At 54.1% G+C, this 5,206-nt stretch overlaps 1 non-coding gene across 1 annotated transcript; it reads right to left on the reverse strand.

Annotated features, from left to right (window-relative positions):
- Positions 1-4,264: 4,264 nt before the first annotated feature.
- On the reverse strand, positions 4,265-4,358 carry TRNAI-UAU. Its single transcript has 2 exons — positions 4,321-4,358; positions 4,265-4,300 (listed from the first exon to the last, which is right to left on the reverse strand). It is a non-coding gene; the product is annotated as a tRNA-Ile (tRNA).
- Between the last annotated feature and the right edge of the window lie 848 nt (positions 4,359-5,206).

Raw genomic sequence — 5,206 nt, forward strand, 5'->3', positions numbered from 1 at the left:
TCCTGCCCCCAATATCTCCCTGCCCCTACAGGTCTATAGGGCGGGATCCCTCCCACCCCCCTTCTCCCATCATTTCCTGCCTCTGCGGGTTTATGGAGATGGGTGTCTCCTCTGCCATCCCCTCGCCTGCCCCCACATATTCTGCTGCCTCTAGGGGTCTATGGGGCTGGGTCTCTCCTCCCTCTATCCCCTCCCCTGCCCCCAATATCCCTCTGGGGCTCTGTGGGGCTGGGGCTCTCTCCCTGCCCCTGTGCTCCCCCCTGCACACAATGTCCTGGGAGTGACTCAGTTTCCCTGAACCAACATTTCACACACCCCACCCCCACCCGACATGTCTCCCTCCACCCCACCCCATTTCTCCTGCACCCCAGGCTGGGTCTCTGCCAACCCCCCTTCTCCCCTCCTGACCCCAATATCTCCCTGCCCGTATGGGTCTACGGGGGTGCGCTACCCCCTGCCCCCTTCCCCATCCCCTCATCCCTTCCCCCAATATCTCCCTGCCCCAGGCTGTCTATGGGGCTGGGTCTCTCCCTGAAGCCCCGCCCCCAGCGCGGGGCTCACAGACAATCCCCGCCCGGCGGCTGTGACGTGCGCTGGGGCTGTGACGTGTTCTGACGTGTTCACTCTCTGCAGGCAACTCATTCACTGGAGACTAAAAGGACAGAAGGTGTCACGTGTCCATGGGCGGGGTTATGCAGATGAGCAGTGTCTGGCGGCAGGACGGGGAGCAGCGAGAGGAACCGAAGGAGCCCGGCGGAGAGAATTCTCTGCGTGTGGACAGAATCCGGTGTGGGGAGTTCGTGCTGTGGGTGCCTGCGCCGGAGTCACTTCGGGGCAGTGATTGCCACTGAGCTACATAGTGACTAAAGGGGTGTGAATGGGGTGTGGTGCCTGGCGGGGAGCAGCTCATGGTGATAAGGTGCCCCTCACTCCCGACCCGCAGCCCCTGCTATCCCAGTCCTGACCTGCAGACCCACAGCTCTGCTGGTGTGCCTCACTCCTGACCCGCAGCCCCCGCTACCCCAGTCCTGACCTCCAGACCCACAGCTCTGCCGGTGCCCCTCACTCCTGACCCGCAGCCCCCTCTATCCAGTCCTGACCTGCAGCCTCACAGCTCCCCCCTCACTCCCGACCCGCAGCCCCCGCTATCCAGTCCTGACCTGCAGCCTCACAGCTCTGCCGGTGCCCCTCACTCCCGACCCGCAGCCCCCGCTATCCAGTCCTGACCTGCAGACTCACAGCTCTGCCGGTGCCCCTCACTCCCGACCCGCAGCCCCCGCTATCCAGTCCTGACCTGCAGACCCAGAGCTCTGCCGGTGCCCCTCACTCCCGACCCGCAGCCCCCGCTATCCCAGTCCTGACCTCCAGACCCACAGCTCTGCGGGTGCCCCTCACTCCCGACCCGCAGCCCCCGCTATCCCAGTCCTGACCTCCAGACCCACAGCTCTGCTGGTGCCCCTCACTCCCGACCCGCAGCCCCCGCTATCCCAGTCCTGACCTCCAGACCCACAGCTCTGCTGGTGCCCCTCACTCCCGACCCGCAGCCCCCGCTGTCCCAGTCCTGACCTCCAGACCCACAGCTCTGCTGGTGCCCCTCACTCCCGACCCGCAGCCCCCGCTGTCCCAGTCCTGACCTCCAGACCCACAGCTCTGCTGGTGCCCCTCACTCCCGACCCGCAGCCCCTACTATACCAGTCCACACCTGCAGACTCACAGCTCTTCTGGTGCACCTCACTCCCAACCCGCAGCCCCCTGGTTTCCCCCCAGCTCTACCATTGCTCCTCACTCCCAACCAGCAGCCAGATCCATAAACAGCAAAACCTCCCTGTGTCTCTGGTCTGAGCCAGGGCATTCGATGCCAGTGAACCTTTTTCTCCTGCAATGGCGATGGTCAGACAGAAGGGTCATGGCACCTGCATCCCTGCCAGGGAGATATTGGCTCCGCTCTTTCTTTCTTTCTGCTGCTGTTGTTAGTCCATGAAACATCAAGGGTGGAATGCAAGGCTGAGTTCACACACCAGCCCTCTTAAAAATTTCAGTGCCCCAGAGAAATCCTGCCCCCTGCTATTGGAACGATGTGCTGGAGATTTGACTAGGAAAGGGACTGTCTGAATTGTCAGAGTGGGGAATGAACAACAATCTACAGCAATGTCATTCACACAAACACACTCTCATCCTGCTCCAGCCGGAAGGGAAATGGGCAGGAATTCTTGCTGTTCAGCCCAGGACACACTTACACTGATGTGCAGCCGTGAGCGTGCTGGGGAAGCTGGTCTGGGCAAACAATTTGAAGTGACAATTTAGTGAGAACAAAATCATCATGCAGCAAAATGGCTGCATGTTAAGTAGTTGTGGCCGAGTGGTTAAGGCGATGGACTAGAAATCTATTGTGGTTTCCCTGCGCAGGTTCGAATCCTGCCAACTATGCAAGCACTGCGCCGCTGTTGTTATTATTGTAGTCTTAGTGCCTGAGCATCCACAGTGCGAACTGGAGATAAATCTAGTTTTACTCTGTCTACACTTAGAATGCTGCTGTGGCACTGCTATAGCACTTTGGAGTAGACAGTGACTGGAGGGATTTTCTCATCCCTGTAATAGCTGCATGGACAGAACAATTCTTCCTTTTCTTTAGCACTATCTAACCCAGGATTAGGTCACCTTAACTATATGGGTTTGGGGGGGGGGGGGTCACACCCTGGGAGACATCGCTTTGCCAGTTCAGTGCCCAGCGTACACCAGCCCTTAGATCCCTCTGGGTATTTCAATGCAGGCACTGACCTGTGAGAGGAAAACATCAGCTCACAAACACAGAGACTGAATTCCCCACATTTAATCTCGCTGCACTTTCCAGAAAGTCACAAAATTCAATTCATTCTTGCTAGGACAGAGAAAAAATAAGTGATACTAAGTTTTTGGCTTGATTAAATAAAATTAAGTGTTTAATTAATATAGTAAAAATCTGTCCTGATTCCTCTAACTAACACCATAGCGTGAAATAGGAACAGAGACAAATCTTGTCAGTGACGACTAATTTCACAAATGATCTTCCCATTATTAATTTCCACAGTGCCCCGAGTGGAGGTCTGGGCACCTCCAATGTCATTGCTCTGCGTTCACCTTCCCCTAGAATTGTTCTTGGACATTCGACTTCCTCTGCGGCATGGGGCTTGGGTCACTTGCTGGAGGAGTCCCTGCACCTTGAGGTCTTTAAGCCACAATTTGAGGACTTCAATAACTCAGACATAGCTTAGGGGTTTATTACAGGAGTGGGTGAGTGAGATTCTGTGGCCTGCATTGTGCAGAAGGTCAGACTAGATGATCATAATGGTCCCTTCTGACCTTAAGTCTATTAATCTAGTCCCAAATTTGGAAAACTGTGCAGTTCAGCATGAGAATAGTGACCCCGTCTCCTTCCTGCACCTGCTCTACATTGCTCCACAGCAGCTTCTCCACCTGCAGAGTCACCCCAGCACGGCAGTGCAGCCTCCCAGGGTTCAGCAGGGGCCCCTGGCAAGGACAGTGGGTGCAGCTAACAGCCCGGTGTGCCTGGCTCTGAGGCAGCTGTAAAAAAGCAACCCCCCCCCCCAGAAGTACAGAGACTGAATTCCTTAACTTTAACATCATGACCCCCTGTAGAAAGCCACACGTGTCAGTTGTATTTTCACAGGGAGATGCAAAAATCAAGTGACACCAATTTTTAAGTTGAGTAAATAAAGTTGAGATAGTTATTAACCTCCCAAAAATATATTAAAGATCCCTCAACATAACACCTGAAGGTGAAATATGAACAGAGACAAACCTTGTCAGCAAAGGCTCATTTCCCAAACGATCCTCAAAATGTTACTAATTCCCACCCCTCCTCCACAGGAGCTCTGTGCAGTGTCACTGTTCTGCAGGCAGCTTCCCATTCAATGCTGTTGTGGGACATTCCCAGGCCTGGAAATGTACCAACGACAGAATTTGAAGAGCAAACCTGGCTCCCCGCACCAGGCGGGATTTGAGTGTTTTGTCCCTGTCACTTAGTCTTTGTCAATAGTACAGATGCCAGGGGCAGGACTCCAGGCTCTGCTTGAGGGATCCTGGCACAGGGGCTGGGGGGAGGAGGGGGAGAAAGGATGGTAGATTCTGACCTGTGCTCTGGAGAGGAGGTAATAAGTGAAGGGGGCATTTATTTATTAGCCCCCTCCTGAGGGTCCCCAGGGCTGGAATTCTACATTCCACAGGCCAAATGAGGGGGTGACACTACTTGGTTAATGAAAACCAGTGCTCCAGGTGAGGTTTGAACTCACAACTTCAGTATAGCTCCTCTCAGCACTGCCCTATAAGTACTGTGCGCTAACCAATTGTGCTACTGGAGCACCTGTTAAGTAGGATTCTCTGAGACTCCTAGGTTGATACAGGCGACGGGTGACCCCAAAACATTCTCAGTAGGGCTGAGAGCAGGTAGTGACAAGTGTTGTACTCAGTGGGGTGGATTCTTCTTAAGGGTTCCAGGCACCATTTCACCCTTTTGTTCTTCCCTGTGTAATAACAGAGCTGGTTAAGACTCAATGGAGAGTCTTGCTGCAGACCAACAGAGCTGAAATCACTGATAACCAGCTCTAAGCATTAGTCCTGCTTTGGGACAGTGTCTCTCATGGAAGAAACTGCCGAGTCTGCGCTAGCCGTGAGGCTCCCTCACTAACAGCTGAAATCAGGAAGAGCTGTGTGAAGTGCAGGGCCCCAGGGGTGCCTGAACAGGGGGGAACAACACCCCAGGACTTTTAAAAATGGGAGGGCTCTGCCTTGCCACTTTGTAATGACCATAAGGGAAGGGAGGGGGCGGAGAGCAGTGAGCAGGGGCAGCATAGGAGTCCATCTAGCTCTGAATCTTGTCTTCTGACAGTATCCAATACCAGGTGCCCCAAAAGCCACCACTGGGAGTTGAACCCAGGATCTCCTGTTTACAAAACATGGGTGTTAATCAGCTAAGCTATGGTGCCTGCTGTTACTTAAAGCCTTGTGTCTGCCCACACCTGACTCTCCACCAATCCCCACTGGGCCCTGACAAGTGTTGCTCGTGTTTGGATTCTGTAAAGCAGAGGAGCAGATGAAGTTTTGCTCCCAAGGTGTGTGTGTGATGCTTTGGACAGGTCTACACTACAAAATTAGGTTGGTGTAATTACATTACTTAGGCTGGCAATGCAGTTATATCATCCTAAATCCG

The sequence above is a fragment of the Mauremys reevesii genome, linkage group 12 (assembly GCF_016161935.1).
Source record: "Mauremys reevesii isolate NIE-2019 linkage group 12, ASM1616193v1, whole genome shotgun sequence".
Lineage (NCBI taxonomy): Eukaryota > Metazoa > Chordata > Testudines > Geoemydidae > Mauremys > Mauremys reevesii.